Source organism: Moschus berezovskii, chromosome 9, assembly GCF_049115385.1.
Source record: "Moschus berezovskii isolate FMDL1 chromosome 9, NW_MosBer_1.0, whole genome shotgun sequence".
Lineage (NCBI taxonomy): Eukaryota > Metazoa > Chordata > Mammalia > Artiodactyla > Moschidae > Moschus > Moschus berezovskii.
Window position 1 is genome coordinate 36,261,654 of NC_142468.1, and position 22,087 is coordinate 36,283,740.

A 22,087-nucleotide genomic window follows, 5' to 3' on the forward strand; every position below is an offset into this window, starting at 1 on the left:
GCTCAGCTCACTGCTCTGAGAGGCCTGTGGAAGATTGAGAAAGGCTCCCCCAGCTCACGCCCGTAGCCCCGTGCTCCCTCCAGGCTGCCTTCTGATGACTCACCGCCCTCACACTTGTGCCTTCCCTCCCCTCTTTATTTCAGGAAATGACTTTTGAGAGTGATCTGTTCCCCTTCTCTCCTTGTAAATTGGTTTCGCTGTGCTGGGTCTTAGTGGTAGCATGTAGGATCTAGTTCCCTGACCAGGGATTGAACCCAGGCCCCCTGCATTGGCAGTGTAGAGTCTTAACCACTAGACCATCAGGCAGGTCCCCCTCATTTTTTTAACAATAGAAAAATACATACAGAGAATAAGAACAACAATCTCTAATGCTGTTAGTAACACAAATGGACACATAGGCACACACATGAGTGCATGCTTGTGCACACACATGTACACACACTCTCCAAAGAAACTTTTATTTTATTTTTTTTTTGAGCTTTTAATTTCTTTTTTTTTTTTTTAATTTTGCTTTCATTTATTTATTTTTTTTTTAAAGTGAAACTAACCAGAAAACAAACAAAAGCATTTGAAATGGAATTATTTTGGATGGGCTCCGATTAGCTTGTTACCCTCTTTTTTTTTTTTTTTTTTTTTGAACAGAGGAAAATTTATGCGTCGAACCTGGACTGGTCACTTATGATAATATACATGCTACAATTCCAGAATGGAATTGTAGCAAAGAAACTTTTAAAAACCAGGTTTATAGGGAAAGGGACTGTGGGCTCTCCTGGTGAAGGCAGTAGAACGTTAACTACCTTGTTTCTATTGCTACCACAGATAGAGAAATTGCTTCAAACTGGAGAGGAAAAGCATAAGGCAGTCCAGAAGAATGTAAGCCTGAGATAAACTGCATGTCAAGAAGGAAAATTCAGCTACTTTAACAGCTCAGTCTCTATGTCCAGACAAATTATGTCCTAGGATGCTGGTTGCAAACTTTTTCAGACAAATCTTATATAAACTAATTTTAAAAAATGTTTAAATAATTTTTGTATACATTTTAAGTTAAAACTTATTTAGCATTCACTTCTTATAAAGTTAATCTATGAGGAAAAATGACTGTCTTGATGAATTCCAAACTTGGAACAATTAATTTAGGTAAAACCATTGCAATCTTCTGTGCATTTAATTTACTTTTATATTATTTTAGTCACAAAGAGTAAACAAATATTTTTAAAAAAAACAAAATAAAGGACTTCCCTGGTGGTCCAGTGGTTTAAAATCTTCCTTGCAATCCAGGGGACATGGGTTCGATCCCAGGTCAGGGATCTGAGATCCCACATGCCTTAGGGCAGCCCGTGTGCCAAAACTAACAGCCAACACAACCAAATAAATAAAATACTAAGCACACACACACACACACAACAACTTGTCTAGTCACCTGCCTGTTCTTTAAACTGATCCAGAAATTTGAAAAATGGAATACCAGAATACTTAAAAATTTCCAAATAATCATAATTAATACTATTGAATTTCTTGTTTTGGATGCAAAAGTCAGACATGAACTATCCAACATCTTTTATAAGCAGTAGAGCCATGTGGCAGGTTGCGCATTTACTTGTGAAAGCCTCCTGAGGCCTGACAAGAACATGGACCAAATAAATAGATGCTTTGGAGCCTGGTGTGACTGCATGCTGTGTTTTGGGGAACTTCATCACAGGAACAGTAAAAGGCCACTACAGATTCATAACTTTCCTAATTGATGGCACACGACTAACTAATCCATGGTGATAGAGTCAGACAGCGATGGGAGAAGGGTGCCAGTGACTTGAAAGGGTGTACACGGGGACTTCCCTGGTGGTGCAGTGAATAGTAATCCACCTGCCAATGCAGGGGACATGGGTTCAGTCCCTAGTCTGGGAAGATTGCACATCCACAGAGCAACTAAGTCTGTGCAACTCAACTGTTGATCTCTCGTGATACAACTACTGAAACCCGTGCAGCTAGAACCCATGCTCCACACAAGAGAAGCCACCGCAGTGAGAAGCTGGCACACTGAAACTGGAGAATAGCCCCCACTTGCTTCAACTAGAGAAAGCCCACGTGCAGCAATGAAGACCCATCTCAACAACAGCAAAAAAAATTAATAAAATAAAAAGAAAGGGCATAAAGGGATTCTAGAGTGCTGGACGTTGTCTATATCTTGAGATGGGTGGTGATTATATGGCGTATGAGCTAAATACTTAAGAATTGTGCATTTGACTGTAGGTAAATTATACTGAAAAGCCTTATTAGCTGAAAGAGAGAGGGAGAAGGGACAGAGAAGCAGGGAGGGCCCAAGAAATTCTATCCCAAAATTTGTTCAAAAACCTGTGAGCAAAAGTGCTTTCCATTGGGTTAGGATCTGGTAGCTAACATGACTGCATGTTTGTGTTTTTAATTGTAGTTCAAAAAATGGTTTTACATATATGTTAAAAATGAAATCCAAGTATATTTAAATACAAAATTTAAATCAAATATAGCTAGAAAGTGAAATTCAAATCAAATTCAAATAACTAGTGACCTCACCTTTCTTTTTCCTCAGCCCAGCTTGTGAAGTGAGAGAAAACTAGCCAAAGGCAAAGAGGCAGAAAGCAGGAATTTCCTGGTGGTCCAGTGGTCAGGACTCAGCACTTTCATAGCCAAGGGTTCAATCCCTGGTCTGGGAACTGAGACCCCACGAGTCTCATGGAGTGACCAAAAAAAAAAAAAAGTCAGAAAGCATCTCATCCTTTGATCATGAGAGTGAAAATGCATTTCATGTTTCTCATAGCTTATTAAATGCCAGGTTCAAAATGTCCTGTTGAGGAGGCGGTGTCCACACGGGAGATGGGTGTGGCCATCACATCAATGTGTTAACCTCAGCATTCTAGGCTTCTGTCGGCTCCTACCCTTTCATCTGTCAGAAATATTTCCTTGGAAGGATGAACACTCAAGTCTGGTCTTAGGGCCATGTGTCCCCGCTTCAGATCATTGACTGAAAGAAATGGTTTTAAGCTATGAAGAAAACAATTTAGGTCTGCCTCAGTTTGTCTACGTGAACTTTCGGGTTCCAGCAGACCTGCTTCTCAGATGTACCGGATTTTCATCTTCCAGTTTCAGAAATCTGAACTAACTATGCCTTGGAAGCAAATCTCGGTTTCAAAGCACTCCTCTCTGCCAGGTACTCGGGGTGTGAAGGGCTACATTCTGCTTTGGGAAACTCTGTCCAGGTTGGGGTTCAGGACCAAGAGTAGTTAGAGCTGGCAGCCACAGGCTGGTAAGAGATTTACCAAGTCTTTCCCGAGAGAGGTCGCTTCTCAGTCTTTTGCCCTTTTTATAAGTAAGGTTTCAGGCCCTCCCTCTGCCTGAGCCTTCATATCCCAAAAGGTATTTGCCTTTCTAGAAGCCTCTTCTTTCAGGTCAGCCATGGGCTAATCTGATCTTGTACAGCTCTGACAGGTTCTGCTCACCTTTTACTTCACTCTCACAGACCTGTGGGTGTCTTTGTGAACTGGCCTTGAAAAAGTTTTACAGACTCCACAGTCTAGATTTTCTCTGCCAGTTCTCTGTTTGCTTGTTATGTTGCAAGAATGTGACCCAACAGCCTCCACACCCCATGACTCAGCCTCCGTCTAATGAGTGGTGTGTTCCAGGCCTTCCTGGGCCAGCATCTCCTCTAATGAAGGCCAGGTGCTGCCCAGGCCGCCAGCACCCTGCCTGAGTCGGGGTGGGAGTCAGAAACACTCCCCACAGGTGGGCAGAGGGAAAGGGAAGGTGAATTCCAATTTGTTCCACTCCCCATCACTGAAGCCACACTTGGCCCTTCCCCAGCACAGCCTGGGAGGTGCAAGTTAAGGGTTAGGGAGAACTTTCATTGTGAGATCCATTTTAAGGGGGCTGGCAGAGGGCTATTTCTCTCTCTCTTTTCTTTTAAATCAGTTCTTATTGCTTTGCAGTGTTATGTTAGTTTCTGCAGTACAGCAAATTGAATCAGTTCTGCATATACATATATCCCCTCTTTTTTAGATTTCCTTCCCATTTAGGTCACCACAGAGCACTGAGTAGATTTTCCTGTGCTATACAGCAGGTTGTCATTAGTTATCTGTCTAATACATAATGATGTGTATGTCAATCCCAGTCTTCCAGTTTATCATAGCCCCCTTCTCCCTTCAGTTCAGTTCAGTTCAGTCGCTCAGTCATGTCCGATTCTTTGCGACCCCATGAATCGCAGCACGCCAGGCCTCGCTGTCCATCACCAACTCCCGGAGTTCACTCAAACTCATGTCCATCGAGACGGTGATGCCATCCAGCCATCTCACTCTCTGTCATCCCCTTCTCCTCCCGCCCCCAATCCTTCCCAGCAACAGAGTCTTTTCCAGTGAGTCAACTCGTCGCATGAGGTGGCCAAAGTATTGGGAGTTTCAGCTTTAGCATCAGTCCTTCCAATGAACACCCAGGATTGATCTCCTTTAGAATGGACTGGTTGAATCTCCTTGCAGTCCAAGGGACTCTCAAGCGTCTTCTCCAGCACCACAGTTCAAAAGCATCAATTCTTCGGCAATCAGCTTTCTTCACAGTCCGACTCTCACATCCATACATGACCACTGGAAAAACCATAGCCTTGACTAGACGGACCTTTGTTGGCAAAGTAATGTCTCTGCTTTTTAATATGCTATCTAGGTTGGTCATAACTTTCCTTCCAAGGAGTAAGTGTTTTTTAATTTCATGGTTGCAGTCATCATCTGCAGTGATTTTGGAGCCCCCCAAAATAAAGCCTGCCACTGCTTCCACAGTTTCCCCATCTATTTGCCATGAAGTGATGGGACTGGATGCCATGATCTTAGTTTTCTGAATGTTGAACTTTAAGCCAACTTTTCCACTTTCCTCTTTCACTTTCATCAAGAGTCTCTTTAGTTCTTTGCTTTCTGCCATAAGTTGGTGTCATCTGCATTCAGTTCAGTTCAGTTCAGTTCAGTCGCTCAGTCGTGTCCGACTCTCTGCGACCCCATGAATCACACCACGCCAGGTCTCCCTGTCCATCACCAACACCCGGAGTTCACTCAAACTCATGTCCACAGAGTCGGTGATGCCATCCAGCCATCTCATTCTCTGTCGTCCCCTTCTCCTCCCGCCCCCAACCTTTCCCAGCATCAGAGTCTTTTCCAGTGAGTCAACTTGTCGCATGAGGTGGCCAAAGTATTGCAGTTTCAGCTTTAGCATCAGTCCTTCCAATGAACACCCAGGATTGATCTCCTTTAGAATGGACTGGTTGGATCTCCTTGCGGTACAAGGGACTCTCAAGAGTCTTCTCCAACACCACAGTTCAAAAGCATCAATTCTTCGGTGATCAGCTTTCTTCGCAGTCCAACTCTCACATCCATACATGACCACGGGAAAAACCATAGCCTTGACTAGATGGATCTTTGTTGGCAAAGTAATGTCTCTGCTTTTTAATATACTATCAAGGTTGGTCATAACTTTCCTTCCAAGGAGTAAGCGTCTTTTAATTTCATGGCTGCAATCAGCATCTGCAGTGATTTTGGAGCCCAAAAAAATAAAGTCTGACACTGTTTCCACTGTTTTTCCATCTATCTCCCATGAAGTGATGGGACCAGATGCCATGATCTTTGTTTTCTGAATGTTGAGCTTCAAGACAACATTTTCACTCTCCTCTTTCACGTTCATCAAGAGGCTTTTGAGTTCCTCTTCACTTTCTGCCATAAGGGTAGTGTCATCTGCATATCTGAGGTTATTGATATTTCTCCCGGCAATCTTGATTCCAGCTTGTGCTTCTTCCAGCCCAGCGTTCCTCATGATGTACTCTGCATATAAGTTAAATAAGCAAGGTGACAATATACAGCCTTGACATACTCCTTTTCCTATTTGGAACCAGTCTGTTGTTCCATGTACAGTTCTGACTGTTGCTTCCTGACTTGCATACAGGTCAGCAATAAAAAGAAATGAACTTGTGGCTATTTGCATAGTGGCCATCTCTTACTATGGGACAGGCAGTTGATATCCACCTAGGACTTGTGTGAAGAAGCCTATCTTATTTTCAGCTAATTTATCTTTGATTTGTGGGGCATTAAATTTTCTAGGGGGGAAAAATCTGACTGTTAAGATTTTGGGGGAAAACCAGAGAAAATCATATAATTAGCAGCTCAAAGATTCTCAGAATCTCTGTCCAGAAAAAGAAAGAGGTGACAGAGAAAAAGAAATCACTGTGCTCTAGAGTTGTGGCAGAAGGCCAGACAGGATAATGGCCACAGAAAAGAGATGAATGAATTCTGTTTAAACATATGCCTCTCTTTGGAAAGGAATTGCTTAGGGAAAGCTTATTCATTAATTACTACTCCTACTAAATGGGAAAACTTTAACTGATTTTACCTTAAATTCTTTTAATTTTAAACTCTTTTTATCAGATTTTTAAAAATTCAGGCCTCCTTACAAAAATGAAAATACATTTCTGTCTCTGGAGGGCTGTAACAAAAGCAGAAGGCTTAAAAATAGTTTTATGAAAAGAGATGAAATCTGAGCACAGTTCATACATTTACCAATGATTTTTCTGTTTGCTGAGTGTTATCTATGAATCATCTGACACAAAACAGTTGGTAGGCTGCTGAAAGGACGTGATGGGCTCTGTCAGGAACTGCACCCTAGTTTGTGGTCAAGTCGGAGACAGAATTTGGATAATATGAGTTTCAGCCAACTAACCCTACCCTCCTAAAGGCCCTGGAATGGCCATATCTTGGGCTGGCTCCCACCCCAGCAGGAAACACAAGTCTCCTGGCCCCTAGTGCCAGAGTGTTGCCTGGTTCCTGACCACACCCATAGGTTTATTTGCTTTCATTTGTTTTGGGGAGGATTTTTAAATTTAATTTATTTATTTAAAATTTTTCATTGAAGTGTAGTGTTGATTTACAATGTTGAGTTAATTTCTTTAAAAAAAAACTTAAAAGAATTATTTATTTATTTTTGGCTGTACTGGGTCTTTGTTGCTGTGTGGGCATTTATCTAATTGTGGAGAGTGAGGGCTATTCTCTAGTTGCGGTGTGCAGGCCTCTCATTACAGTGACTTCTCTTGTTGCAGAGCTCAGGCTCTAGGGCAGGGCTCAGTAGCTGTGGTGTTCAGGGTTAGTTGCTCTGTGGCATATGGGATCTTCCCAGATCAGGGATTGAACCTGTGTCTACTGTATTGACAGGTGGATTCTTTACCACTGAGCCACTAGAGAAGCTCTGTTGTGTTAATTTATGTTGTACAGCAAAGTGAGTCTGTTATTGCTGTTCATTAGCCCAGTCGTGTCCAACTTTTTGTGACTCCATAGACTATAGCACTCCAGGTCTCCCTGTCCTTCACCATCTCCCGGAGTTTGCCCAAGTTCATGTGATGCCATTCAACCATCTTATCCTCTGCTGCCCTCTTCTCCTTTTGCCTTCAATCTTTCTCAGCATCAGGGTCTTTTCCAGTGAGCCGGCTCTTCCCATCAAGTGGCCAAAGTATAGGAATGTCAGCTTCAGCATCAATCCTTCCAATAAATATTCAGGGTTGATTTCCTTTAAGATTGGCTGGTTGATCTCCTTGCAGTCCAAGGGACTCTCAAGAGTCTTCTCCAGCACACAATTCAAAAGCATCAATTCTTTGGCCCTCAGCCTAATTTATGGTCCAGCTCTCACATCCATACATGACTACTGGAAAATTCATAGTTTTGACTATGTGGACCTTTGTCAGCAAAGTGGTGTCTGCTTTTTAATACACTGTCTAGGTTTGTCATAGTCTTCCTTCCACAGAGTAAGCATCTTTTAATTTCATGACTGCAGTCACCATCTGCAGTGATTTTGGAGGCCAAGAAAATAGTTTGTCACTGTTTCCATTGTTTCCCCATCTATTTGCCATGAAACGATGAAACCAGATGCCATAATCTTAGTTTTTTGAATGTTAAATTTTAAGCCAGCTTTTCACTCTCCTCCTTCACCCTCATCAAGAAGCTCTTTAGTTCCTTTCTGCTTTCTGCCATTAGAATGGTATCATCTGCATATCTGAAGTTATTGATATTTCTCATGGCAGTCTTGATTCCAGCTTGTAACTCATCCAACCTGGCATTTCACGTGATGTTCTCTGCATATCTCCAGTATTTTGGTCATCTGATGAGAACAGCTGACTCACTGGAACAGTCCCTGATGCTGGGAAAGTTTGAGGGCAGAAGGAGAAGAGGGTGTCAGAGGATGAGATGGCTGGATGCCATTACCGATGCAATGGACATCAACTTGGGCATACTTCAGGAGATGATGAGGGACAGAGAGGCCTGGAGTGCTACAGTCCATGGGGTCACAAACAGTCAAAAACAATTGGGCAACTGAACAAAAACCACTCTGCATATAAGTTAAATTAACAGGGTGACAATATACAGCCTTGTTGTACTCCTTTCACAATTTTGAACCAGTCAGTTGTTCCATGTAAGGTTCTAACTGTTGTTTCTTGACCTGTGTACAGGTTTCTCTGGAGGCAGGTAAGGTGGTCTGGTATTCCCATCTCTTTAAGAATTTTCCACAGTTTGTTGTGATTCACACAAAGGCTTTTGCATAATCAATGAAACAGAAGTAGTTGTTTTTCTGGAATTCCCTTGCTTTCTCTATGATCCAGCAAATGTTGGCAGTTTGATGTCTGGTTACTTTGCCTTTTCTAAACCCAGCTTGTGTATCTGGAAATTCTCGATTCAAGTACTGATGAAGCCTAGCTTTAAGGATTTCGAGCATAACCTTACTAGCATGGGGAGTGAGCACAACTGTCCAATAGTTTGAATATTCTTTAGCACTGCCCTTCCTTGGAATTGGGATGAAAACTGACCTTTTCTAGTCCTGTGGCCACTGCTAGGTTTTCCAAATTTGCTGACATATTAAGTGCAGCACTTTAACACCATCATCATGGTGTTATTTACAATAGTATTTTGGTGTTTTAAATGGTATTCTAAATAGCTCAGCTGGAATTCCATCACCTCCACTAGCTTTGTTGGTGGTAATGCTTCCTAAGGCCCACTTGACTTCACAGTCTAGGATGCCTGGCTCTAGATGAGTGACAACACCATCATGGTTATCTGAGTCATCAAGACCTTTTTTGTGGAGTTCTTGAATCCTTGCCACTTCTTCTTAATCTCTTCTGCCTATGTTAAGTCTTTACCGTTTCTGTCCTTTGTCATGCCCATCCTTGCATGAAATGGTCCTTTGATATCTCCAATTTTCTTGAAGAGATCGCTAGTCTTTCCCATTCTATTGTTTTCCTGTATTTCTTTGCATTGCTCATCTAAGAAGGCCTTCTTATCTCTCCTTGCTATTCTATGGAACTCTTATTCAGTTAGGTATATCTTTCTCTTTCTCCCTTGCTTTTTGCTTCTCTTCTTTCCTCAGCCATTTGTAAAGCCTTCTCAGACTACCACTTTGCCTTCTTGCATTTCTTTTTCTTTGGGATGATTTTGGTCACTGCCTCCTGTACAATGTTGCAAACATTTGTCTATAGTTCTTCAGGTACTGTCTATCAGATCTCATCCTTTGAGTCTATTCGTCACCTCCACTGTATAATTGTAAGGGATTTGATGTAGATCGTACTTGAATGGCCTAGTGGTTTACCCCACTTTCTTCAGTTTAAGCCTGAATTTTGCTGTAAGGAGCTGATGATCTGAGCCACAGTCAGTTCCAGGTCTTGTTTTTGCTGACTGTATAGAGCTTCTCCATCTTTGCCTGCAAATAATGTAATCAATCTGATTTCAGTATTGACCATTTGGTGATGTCTATTTGCAGAGTCATATCTTATGTTGCTGGAAAAAGGTGTTCCCTATGACCAGGGGGTTCTCTTGGCAAAACTCAGTTAGCCTTTGGCCTTCTTTGTTTTATACTCCAATGCCAAACCTGCCTGTTACTCCAGGTATATCTAGGTACTCTACTTTTGCATTCCAATCCACTATGATGAAAAGGACATCTTTTTTGGTGTTAGTTCTAGAAGGTCTGGTAGATCTTCATAGAATTGGTCAACTTCAGCTTCTTTGGCATCAATGGTTGGAGCATAGACTTGGATTGCTGTGATGTTGAATGGTTTGCCTTGGAAATGAACCGAGATTACTCTGTCATTTTTGAGATTACACCCAAGTACTTCATTTCTACTCCTTTGTTGATTATGAGGGCTACTCCATTTCTTCTATGGGATTCTTTTTCACAGTAGTAGATATAATGGTCATCTGAATTAAATTTGCCCATTCCTGTCCATTTTAGTTCACTTATTCCTAAGATGTCGATGTTCACTCTTGGCATGTCTTGCTTGACCTTGTCCAATTTACCTTGATTCATGGACCTAACATTCCAGGTTCCTATGCAGTATTGTTCTTTACAGCATTGGATTTTACTTAGCACCAGAAACATCCATTGCTGAGCATCATTTCCGCTTTAGCCCAGCTGCTTTATTCTTTTTGGAGCTATTAGTAATTGTCCTCTGCTCTTCCCCAGTAGCATATTGGACACCTTCCAACCTGAGAGGCTTATCTTCTGGTGTCATATCTTTTTGCCTTTTTATACTATTCATGGGGTTCTTGTGGCAGGAATACTGGAATGGGTTGCTGTGAGTCAGCTTTTCACATCAGGTGGCCAAAGTATTGGAACTTCAGCTTCAGCATTAGTCCTTCCATTGAATATTCAGGATTAATTTCCTTTAGGATTGACTGGTTTGATCTCCTTGCAGTCTAAGGGACTCTAGGAGTCTTCTCCAACACCACAGTTCAAAAGCATCAATTCTTCAGCATTCAGCCTTTTTTATGGTCCAACTCTCACATCCATACATGACTACTGAAAAAAACCATACCTTTGACTATACAGACCTTTCTCAGCAAAATAATGTCTCTGCTTTTTTTTTAATTAAAAAAAGTTTTTTAATTATTTATTTTAATTGGAGGCTAAATAGGAAAAGGAGTATGTCAGGGCTGTATATTGTCACCCTGATTATTTAACTCATATGCAGAGTGAATCATGAGAATCACTGGGCTGGAAGAAGCACAAGCTGGAATCAAGATTGCCGGGAGAAATATCAATAACCTCAGATATGCAGATGACACCACCCTTATGGCAGAAAGTGAAGAGGAACTAAAAAACCTCTTGATGAAAGTGATAGAGGAGAGTGAAAATGTTGGCTTAAAGCTCAACATTCAGAAAACTAAGATCATGGCATCCAGTCCCATCACTTCATGGCAAATAGATGGGGAAACAGTGTCAGACTTTATTTTGGGGGGCTCCAAAATCACTGCAGATGGTGTTTGCAGCCATGAAATTAAAAGACACTTACTTCTTGGAAGGAAAGTTATGACCAACCTAGATAGCATATTAAAAAGCAGAGACATTACTTTGCCAACAAAGGTCTGTCTAGTCAAGGCCATGGTTTTTCCAGTGGTCATGTATGGATATGAGAGTTGGACTGTGAAGAAAGCTGATTGCCGAAGAATTGATGCTTTTGAACTGTGGTGCTAGAGAAGACTCTTGAGAGTCCCTTGGACGGCAAGGAGATCCAACCAGTCCATCCTAAAGGAGATCAATCCTGGGTGTTCATTGGAAGGATTGATGCTAAAGCTGAAACTCCAATACTTTGGCCACCTCATGCAAAGAGTTGACTCTTTGGAAAAGACTCTGATGCTGGGAAGGATTGGGGGCAGGAGGAGAAGGGGACGACAGAGGATGAGATGGCTGGATGGCATCACCAACTCAATGCACATGAGTTTGGGTGAACTTTGGGAATTGGTGATGGACAGGGAGGCCTGGTGTGCTGCGATTCATGGGGTCGCAGAGTCGGATACGACTGAGTGACTGAACTGAACTGAATTACTTTACAATATTGTAGTGGTTTTTGCTATACATTGACATGGATCAGCCATGGGTGTACATGTGTCCCCCATCCTGAACCCCCTCCCACCTCCCTCCCTGCTATCTAGGTTGGTCATAGCTTTTCTTCCAAGGAGCAAACATCTTTTAATTTCATGGCTGCAGTCACCATCTGCAGTGATTTTGGAGCCCAAGAAAATAAAGCATTCCAGTGTTTCCATGGTTTCCCCATCTATTTGTTGTAAGTGATGGGACTGGATGCCATGATCTTAGTTTTTTTAATGTTGTATTTTAAGCCAGCTTTTTCACTCTCTTATTTATCTTTCAAGAGGTGTGTTGTCTGCACATCTGAGGTTATTGATATTTCTCATGGCAATCTTGATTCCAGCTTGTGCTTCGCCCTGTCCGGCATTTCACATGATGTACTCTGCATATAAATTAAATAAGCAGGGTGACAATATACAGCCTTGACATACTCCTTTCACCATTTGGAACCAGTCTGTTGTTCCATGTCTGGTTCTGTTTCTTCTTGACCTGCATACAGATTTCTCAGGAGGCAGATAAAGTAGTCTAGTATTCTTATCTCTTTAAGAATTTTTCACAGTTTGTTGTGATCTACAGAGTCAGAGGCTTTAGCAAAGTCAATGAAGGAGAGATGTTTTTCTGGAATTCTCTTGCTTTCTCTATCATCCAACAGATGTGGGCAATTTGATCTCTGGTTCCTCTGCCTTTTTCTAAATCCAGCTTGAACATCTGGAAGTTCTTGGTTCACATACTGTTGAAGCCTGGCTTGGAGAATTTTGGGCATTACTTTGCTATCATGTGAAAGAGTGCAGTTGTGTGGTAGTTTGAACATTCTTGGCTTTCCTGGTGGCTCAGCTGGTAAAGGATCCGCCTGCAAAGTGGGAGACCTGGTTTCGATCCCTGGGTCGGGAAGATCCCTTGGAGAAGAGAAAGGCTACCCACTCCAGTATTCTGGCCTGGAGAATTCCATGGACTGTTCAGTCCATGGGCTTGCAAAGAGTCAGACACAACTGAGCGCCTTTCACTTGAACATTCTTTGGCATTGCCCTTCTTTGAGACTGGAATGAAAACTGACGTTTTCCAGTCCTGTGGTCACTGCTTAGTTTTCCAAATTTGTTGGCATCTTTAGTGTAGCACTTTAACAGCATCAGTTTTTATAATTTGAAATAGCTCAGCTGGAATTCCATCATCTCCACTAGCTGCTGGATCATATGGCAATTGTATTTTTAGTTTTTTGAGGAGACTCCATAGTGTTTTCCATAGTGGCTGCACCAATTTTCATTCTCACCAATGGTGTAAAAAGGTTCTCTTTTCTCCACATCCTCTTCAGCACTGATTATTTGCAGACTTTTTAATGATGGCTATTCTGACCAGTGTGAGGTGGTACCTCATCATAGTTTTGATTTGCATTTCTCTAATAAGTAGCAATGATGAGTGTCTTTTCCTGTGCCTGTTGGCCATATGTATGTCTTCTTTGGAGAAATTTCTGTTTAGGTCTTCTGCCCATTTTTTGATTGGGTTGTTTTTTGTTGTTGTTATTGAATTGTATGAGCTATTTTTATATTTTGGAAATTAGACCCTTATCAGTAGCATGATTTGCAAATAGTTTCTCCTATTCCATAATTTGTCATTCCATTTTGTTTATGGTTTTCTTTGATGTGCAAAAACTTATAAGCTTAATTAGATCCCATTTGTTTATTTTTTGCTTTTATTTCTATTGCTTTGGGAGACTGACCGAAGAAAACATTGGTACGATTTATGTCAGAGAATGTTTTTCCTATGTTCTCTTCTAGGCATTTTATGGTGTCTTGTATTTAAGTCTTTAAGCCATTTTGAGTTTATTTTTGTTTATGGCATGAGGTTGTGTTCTAGCTTCATTGATTTACATGCACCTGTCCAAATTTCCCAGCACGACTTGCTGAAGAGGATATTTTTGTTTTGATAAAATTTCAGTTTTCCAGAAAAATTGCAAGAAGAGTACAAGGAGCTACAATCTTTGATCCATTTGTTTTCATTTTTGTCTTATTTACACTCTGGTTCATGTTCTCTCTTGCTGTCTCTCCCCCCATTTAAAAAGCAAGTTGGAGAGGTGGTGTCCCTTTACTCCTAAATACTGCAGCATGCATTTTTCAGCAAGACATTCTCCTACTGAGCACAGTTCAGTGAACACAATCAGGAAATTAAGCACGAACAGTACTACTATCGGAGAAGGAAATGGCAACCCACTCCAGTGTTCTTGCCTGGAGAATCCCATGGACAGAGAAGCCTGGTGGGCTGCTGTCCATGGGGTCACACAGAGTTGGACACGATTGAAGTGACAGCAGTACTACTGTCTATTTCATCAATTGTTCCCCAAATATCCTTACTTTTTTTCCCCACCTTGAGTCCAGGATTACATCCAAGATAATGTACAAAATTTAGTTGTCAATCTATTTTCCTTTATTCTGGAACATTACTTCAGCTTTTCTTTTTGTGTCTTGACCTTGACATTTTAAAAGAGTATGAGTCAGTTATTTTGTAGAACATCTTTCAATCTGGGTTTGTTTCATATTTCCTCATGATTAGATTCAGGTTATACACTTTTGACAGGAATATCAGAGAATTAGTGGTGTGTCCTTCTCCCAGCATTCCAATCCCAGATACATGTTATTAAATATTTGTTTATACCAATATAGCATTGTTACAGTTTAATAACCTGAAGTGGTTCCTGCTACTGTGAAGTTATTATTTTTTTCCTTTGTAATCAGTAAGTAATTGAGGAACATACCTCGCAACTCTGTGAACTATTCTGTCTTTTTGTCAGACTTTTACCTATCAGTTTTCTACCTCAATGAGGGCCCCATTAAGCAGGCTTCTGAGTCCTTTCAGCATGATTCTTTGAGTATTTCTTTGGGGCTTCCCAGGTGGCTCAGTGGTAAAGAACCTGTCTGCCAATACAGGAAACACAGGAGATTCAGGTTTGATCCCTGGGTCGGGAAGATCCCCTGGAGGAGGGAATGGCAATCCACTCCAGTATTCTTGCCTGGAGAATTCCATGGACGGAGGAGACTGACACACTGCAGTCCATAGGGTCACAAAGATTTGGACACGACTGAACAATCATGCTTGTTGGCTACCTTACCTTTGTCATTTTGGCGTTCTGCTATAGTGAAGTGGTTTTCCTTTACCTCCATTTATTTATTTGTTCATTTACTTATTTATTGTTTTATTTATTTGTTTGTTTGCCTGGTCTTAGTTGCTGCACGTGGGATCTTTGTCATGTCACTTGGGATCTTTCATGGAAGGAATGGACTGTCTAGTTGTGGTGCCTGGACTTGTTTGCTCCATGGCGTGTGGGATTAGTTCTCTGATCAGGAATCAGACATACAGTCCCTGCACTGCAGGGTGGATTATTAACCACTGGACCACCAGGGAAATCCCCATTTATTTATTTGTCAAACCTGTATCCCCTGCATTGAAAGGCATGTTCTTAACCACTGGACTACCAGGGAAGTCCCGTAATATTATTTATTCTAATGTGAGATTATATCAGATTGGGCCAATGGGAGCCCCATTCAGCTGACTTCTGAGTCCTTTCAACATGATTCTTTGAGTATTTCTTTACTTTTTGGCTCAGTTCTAGGCTCATCCTTTACTTTTCCTGTCCTCAACCCTGGAGTAAGTCATTTCTCAAGGATTCCTGGTTCCTTCATTGGGGAATGGTATTTAGAAACCAAGATCTGGGGGTTAAATTACTTGTTCCTACTGTATCATTTCTTTTAGTCCCTTTTAGCAGACAGAAATAGATTTTATTACCTATATATACACACACAGTAATAAAGGCATAGATATATATATTAGAAATATAGTGTGTGTGTATATATATATACAGAGAGAGATATTAGACATAGATATATAGTTATACTGATAACTCCAATTCCAGTGCGAAAAAACGCCTTTTCTGTAATTTCTTTCCCCAACAGCTGGAAGTCTGTCTCCCATTTACCTCATGCCCAAGAATATACAGACTGTGGTTTTAGAATTGCTAATTCCTAGCACTGCTAGACCGGAGAAGGCAATGGCAAGCCACTCCAGTACTCTTGCCTAGAAAATCCCATGGATGGAGGAGCCTGGTAGGCTGCAGTCCGTGGGGTCGCTAAAGGTCGGACACGACTGAGCGACTTCACTTTCACTTTTCACTTTCACACATTGGAGAAGGAAATGGCAACCCACTCCAGTGTTCTTGCCTGGAGAATCCCAGGGATGGGGGAGCCTGGTGGGCTTCCGTCTATGGGGTCACACAGAGTCGGACACGACTGAAGTGACTTAGCAGCAGCAGCAGCAGCAGCACTGCTAGACAGAGAAGGCAATGGCAAGCCACTCCAGTACTCTTGCCGAGAAAATCCCATGGATGGAGGAGCCTGGTAGGCTGCAGTCCCTGGGGTCGCTAAGGGTCGGACATGACTGAGCGACTTCACTTTCACTTTTCACTTTCACACATTGGAGAAGGAGATGGCAACCCACTCCAGTGTTCTTGCCTGGAGAATCCCAGGGACAGGGGAGCCTGGTGGGCTTCCATCTATGGGGTCACACAGAGTCGGACACGACTGAAGTGACTTAGCAGCAGCAGCAGCAGCACTGCTAGAAGTGAACCTAATTAGGGTTTGATTTGTTTACAATATTTTAGGTAAAAGTGACATACACTGAAATGAACAGATCCTAAGTATGCAGTTCAACATTTTTTGACCAATAGGTGTGCCCATGGAATCCACACTTCTTTCAATAATGGTACACTCATCTCTGTATGTTCGCAGAAAGTTCCGTCGAGTTTCTTCCTGATTAGTCCACCTACCACCTGAAGCAACCAGCGTTCCTGTATTTTGCTTAGTCTGAAGACATCAGCTGGTTCCTGCATTTTGCAGGACACTAGCTTCTTGGTTTTGAGCCCCTGTCTTCATCTTGTGCTCTTCTCCCCGTCTGAGTCTCATGCCACCTCAGTGCCTGGACTAAGAGGTTCTCATATCTGCTCTTCCTTAGCAATTCCAGATTTGATTTCCGCTTCCTCCTCTAGTCTTTTTCAGTTTCTTGGTGCCAATGAATCTGCCCCTTCTGTGGAGTAGATGCTGATTCGGTTCCTGCACTAATTTATATTCCTCATTCCTTCTGGATTTTTGACCTTGCTCCAAGGGATGTCTGGCCTGGAATGTGTTTCCAGGACAATGCAATTTATGAATGATAGTTTCAGTAAAAGGCACCACACCTCACACTTGGCAATATCTCCCTGTCTGATCCTGCTCAATGCCTGGATTCTGAGGCACACCTATTCCTCTGTTCCTAAATCTTGCTTCCTTATTCTAGTTGGGTGACAGTCACAGTTCTCCCTTCACAGTGACAGCCAGAGCCAACAACTGGTGAGGCTTTTCTCACAAGGGTACCTTGTGAGCATGACTGTGATAGACAGAAACCATGTATCTTGTGGGTGTTTAGTAAATGTGAAACCACTCAGTCCACCACTAAGACATGGCAACTGGCCAGAGTCAGGGGCATAGTCAGAGAAGGTGGATGGACCCTGTGCTCCCTGTAAATGCGTAATGAATAACTCCCTTTCAGTAGTACTCAGCCTAGCCAGATCTATAGTGTGTAGGGTGGAAACTAAGGTGAGGCCCCAGGACCAGAAAGTCACACTCGTATTAATACTAAGGAAACAGTGAGGCTATAATAGCTCATTTTCCAGGCTCCCTAATGAAAAGAGTTAGTGTGATACAATCATAAGGGCTTCTGAAAAGGCTCTTTCACATGAAGGTACTTAGCTCCACCCTTCATGTTGGCCCTTGATTATATTAGCAGTTTAATAAGCAGTTGCTTGTTTGGATTTTTGTGTGCTTGGATTTCCCCAAGCAGGGCTAGAAGCTTCTTGAGGGAGATGACAGTGTTGTGATTTTTCTGTTTTCTTCTTGCCTCAGCACCAGCTCCTGGTCAGGTGACAGGAAGTGTTCGGTAGATACTTCTGTATTGAACTGAGTTTTCTTAGTGTTTTGTTGAAAGTTTTAGTATCATTTTAGGTTTGAAGGATTTGTTAACAAAAGAAACCACTTGTTACACACACAATAAGCAATTTCAATATTTAACAGGGGATTATTTGACTTAGTTTCAATATACAGTCATTAAAAGAAAATCAATAGAATTTCCTCGGTGTGTATGCCCAGGAGTGCGATCGCTGGATCATATGGCAGTTCTATTTCCAGTTTTCTGAGGAATCTCCACACTGTTCTCCATAGTGGCTGTACTAGTTTGCATTCCCACCAACAGTGTAAAAGGGTTCCCTTCTCTCCACACCCTCTCCAGCATTTATTGCATGTAGACTTTTGGATAGCAGCCATTCTGACTGGTGTGAAATGGTATCTCATTGTGGTTTTGATTTGCATTTCTCTGATTATGAGGGATGTTGAGCATTTTTTCATGTGTTTGTTAGCCATCTTTATGTCTTCTTTGGAGAAATGTCTGTTTAGTTCTTTGGCCCATTTTTTGATTGGGTCACTTAGTTTTCTGGAATTAAGCTGCAGGAGCTGCTTGTATAATTTGGAGATTAATCCTTTATCAGTTGCTTCATTTGCTATTATTTTCTCCCATTCTGAAGGCTGTCTTTTCACCTTGCTTAGAGTTTCCTTTGCTGTGCAGAAGCTTTTGATTTTAATTAGGTCCCATTTGTTTATTTTTGCTTTTATTTCCAATATTCTGGGAGGTGGGTCTTGGAGGATCCTGCTGTGATTTATGTCGGAGAGTGTTTTGCCTACGTTCTCCTCTAGGAGTTTTATAGTTTCTGGTCTTACATTTAGATCTTTAATCCATTTTGAGTTTATTTTGGTGTATGGTGTTAGGAAGTGTTCTAGTTTCATTCTTTTAAAAGTGGCTGACCAGTTTTCCCAGCACCACTTGTTAAAGAGACTGTCTTTTCTCCATTTTATATTCTTGCCTCCTTTGTCGAAGATAAGGTGTCCATAGGAGCGTGGGTTTATCTCTGGGCTTTCTATTTTGTTCCATTGATCTATATTTCTGTCTTTATGCCAGTACCATACTGTCTTGATGACTGTGGCTTTGTAATAGAGCCTGAAGTCTGGCAGGTTAATTCCCCCAGTTCCATTCTTCTTCCTCAAAATTGCTTTAGCTATTCGAGGTTTTTTGTATTTCCATACAAATTGTGAGATTATTTGTTCTAGTTCTGTGAAAAATATTGTTGGTAGCTTGATAGGGATTGCATTGAATGTATAAATTACTTTGGGTAGTATACTCATTTTTACAATATTTATTCTTCCAATCCACGAACACGGTATATTTCTCCATCTATTAGTGTCCTCTTTGATTACTTTCACTAGTGTTTTATAGTTTTCTATGTACAAGTCTTTTGTTTCCTTAGGTAGATATATTCCTAAGTATTTAATTGTTTTCGTTGCAACAGTGAATGGAATAGTTTCCTTAATTTCTCTTTCTATTTTCTCATTATTAGTGTATAGGAATGCAAGGGATTTCTGTGTGTTGATTTTATATCCTGCAACTTTACTGTAATCATTGATTAGCTCTAGTAGTTTTCTGGTAGAGTCTTTAGGGTTTTCTGTGTAGAGGATCATGTCATCAGCGAACAGTGAAAGCTTTACTTCTTCTTTTCCAATTTGTATTCCTTTTATGTCTTTTTCTGCTCTGATTGCTGTGGCCAAAACTTCCAGAACTATGTTGAATAGTAGTGGTGAGAGTGGGCACCCTTGTCTTGTTCCTGACTTTAGGGGAAATGCTTTCAGTTTTTCACCATTGAGGATAATGTTTGCTGTGGGTTTGTCATATATAGCTTTTATTATGTTGAGGTATGTCCCTTCAATTCCCACTTTCTGGAGGGTTTTTATCAAAAATGGATGTTGAATTTTGTCGAAGGCTTTCTCTGCATCTATTGAGATAATCATATGATTTTTATTTTTCAGTTTGTTAATGTGGTGTATTACGTTGATTGATTTGCGGATATTGAAGAATCCTTGCATTCCTGGGATAAAGCCCACTTGGTCATGATGTATGATCTTCTTAATGTGTTGTTGGATTCTGACTGCTAGAATTTTGTTAAGGATTTTTGCATCTATGTTCATCAGTGATATTGGCCTATAGTTTTCTTTTTTTGTGGGGTCTTTACCAGGTTTTGGGATTAGGGTGATGGTGGCCTCATAGAATGAGTTTGGAAGTTTCCCTTCCTCAGCTATTTTCTGGAAGAGTTTGAGTAGAATATGTGTTAGCTCTTCTCTAAATTTTTGGTAGAATTCAGCTGTGAAGCCGTCTGGACCTGGGCTTTTGTTTGCTGGGAGATTTTTGATTACAGTTTCAATTTCCGTGCTTGTGATGGGTTTGTTCAGATTTTCTATTTCTTCCTGGTTCAGTTTTGGAAAGTTGTACTTTTCTAGGAATTTGTCCATTTCTTCCAGGTTATTCATTTTATTGCCATATAATTGCTGATAGTATTCTCTAATAATCCTTTGTATTTCTGTGTTGTCAGTTGTGATCTCTCCATTTTCATTTCTAATTTTATTGATTTGGTTCTTCTCCCTTTGTTTCTTGATGAGTCTGGCTAGTGGTTTGTCAATTTTATTCACCTTCTCAAAGAACCAGCTTTTGGCTTTGTTGATTTTTGCTATGGTCTCTTTTGTTTCTTTTGCATTTATCTCTGCCCTAATTTTTATGATTTCTTTCCTTCTACTGACCCTGGGGTTCTTCATTTCTTCCTTTTCTAGTTGCTTTAGATGTAGAGTTAGGTTATTTAGTTGACTTTTTTCTTGTTTCTTGAGGTGTGCCTGTATTGCTATGAACTTCCCCCTTAGCACTGCTTTTACAGTGTCCCAGAGGTTTTGGGTTGTTGTGTTTTCATTTTCGTTCATTTCTATGCATATTTTGATGTCTCTTTTGATTTCTTCTATGATTTGTTCATTATTCAGCAGCGTGTTGTTCAGTCTCCATATGTTGGCACTTTTAATAGTTATTCTCCTGTAATTGAGATCTAATCTTACTGCATTGTGGTCAGAAAAGATGCTTAGAATAATTTCAATTTTTTTGAATTTACCTAGGCTAGATTTATGTCCCAGGATGTGATCTATCCTGGAAAAGGTTCCGTGTGCGCTTGAGAAAAAGGTGAAATTCATTGTTTTGGGGTGAAATGTCCTATAGATATCTATTAGGTCTAACTGTTCTATTATATCATTTAAAGATTGTGTTTCCTTGTTAATTTTCTGTTTAGTTGATCTATCCATAGATATAAGTGGGGTGTTAAAATCTCCCACTATTATTGTGTTATTGTTAATTTCCCCTTTCATACTTGTTAGTAATTGTCTTACATATTGCGGTGCTCCTATGTTAGGTGCATAAATATTTATAATTGTTATATCTTCTTCTTGGATTGATCCTTTGATCATTATGTAGTTTCCTTCTTTGTCTCGTTTCACAGCCTTTGTTTTAAAGTCTATTTTATCTGATATGAGTATTGCTACTCCTGCTTTCTTTTGGTCTCTATTTGCATGGACTATCTTTTTCCAGCCCTTCACTTTCAGTCTGTATGCATCCCTCGTTTTGAGGTGGGTCTCTTGCAGACAACATATATGGGGGTCTTGTTTTTGTATCCATTCAGCCAGCCTTTGTCTTTTGGTTGGGGCATTCAACCCATTTACGTTTAAGGTAATTATTGAAAAGTACGATCCCGTAGAATTGAAAGAGACACATGTACTCCAATGTTCATTGCAGCACTGTTTATAATAGCCAGGACATGGAAGCAACCTAGATGTCCATCTGCAGATGAATGGATAAGAAAGCTTTGGTACATATACACAATGGAGTATTTCTCAGCCATCAAAAAGAATGCATTTGAATCAGTTTTAATGAGGTGGATGAAATTGGAGCCAATTATACAGAGTGAAGTAAGCCAGAAAGAAGAACATCAATACTGTATATTAACGCATATATATGGAATTTAGAAAAATGGTAACCTGAACCCTGTATAAGAGACTGCAAAAGAGACATAGGCATTTAGAACAGTCTTTGGGACTCTGTGGGAGAGGGTGAAGGTGGAATGATTGGGGAGAATGGAATTGTAGCATGTATATTATCATAAGTGACCAGTCCAGGTTCGACGCATAATTTTTCTTCTGTTCATTTCTTTGCATTTGTGCTTTTTTAATAAAAATACTTTTAACTGTAAAGAAAAAAAAATTAT

General features: G+C 40.8%; 1 non-coding gene across 1 annotated transcript; it reads right to left on the minus strand.

Annotated features, from left to right (window-relative positions):
• Nucleotides 1-233: 233 nt before the first annotated feature.
• Nucleotides 234-306, minus strand: TRNAG-GCC (transfer RNA glycine (anticodon GCC)). The gene has a single exon. It is a non-coding gene; the product is annotated as a tRNA-Gly (tRNA).
• Nucleotides 307-22,087: the final 21,781 nt, after the last annotated feature.